The sequence below is a fragment of the Geotrypetes seraphini genome, chromosome 16 (assembly GCF_902459505.1).
Source record: "Geotrypetes seraphini chromosome 16, aGeoSer1.1, whole genome shotgun sequence".
In the NCBI taxonomy this organism is placed as follows: domain Eukaryota; kingdom Metazoa; phylum Chordata; class Amphibia; order Gymnophiona; family Dermophiidae; genus Geotrypetes; species Geotrypetes seraphini.
Genome location: NC_047099.1, coordinates 10316036 through 10316279, shown reverse-complemented (window position 1 = coordinate 10316279; position 244 = coordinate 10316036).

Here is a 244-nt window from a genome sequence, read left to right as displayed (position 1 = left end):
CCCCCTGCGCCGATCCCCCCCAAACTCGAGATGGAAGACCATCAAACCCCACCCCCAGCCTTGCACCTGCCACGAAACCCTTTCCAAACCCGCCTTCCCTTGCAATCAAATCCAATTGCAACTTAAAGCAATTAATTTTTTTGTTTTTATAAACCAGGCCCCATGCAGGTGAGCCAAACTGATGGAACAGTGTCAAGATGCTCCAAAACCCCTTTTATCTTTTAAATGCACCAAGGACCAAAAA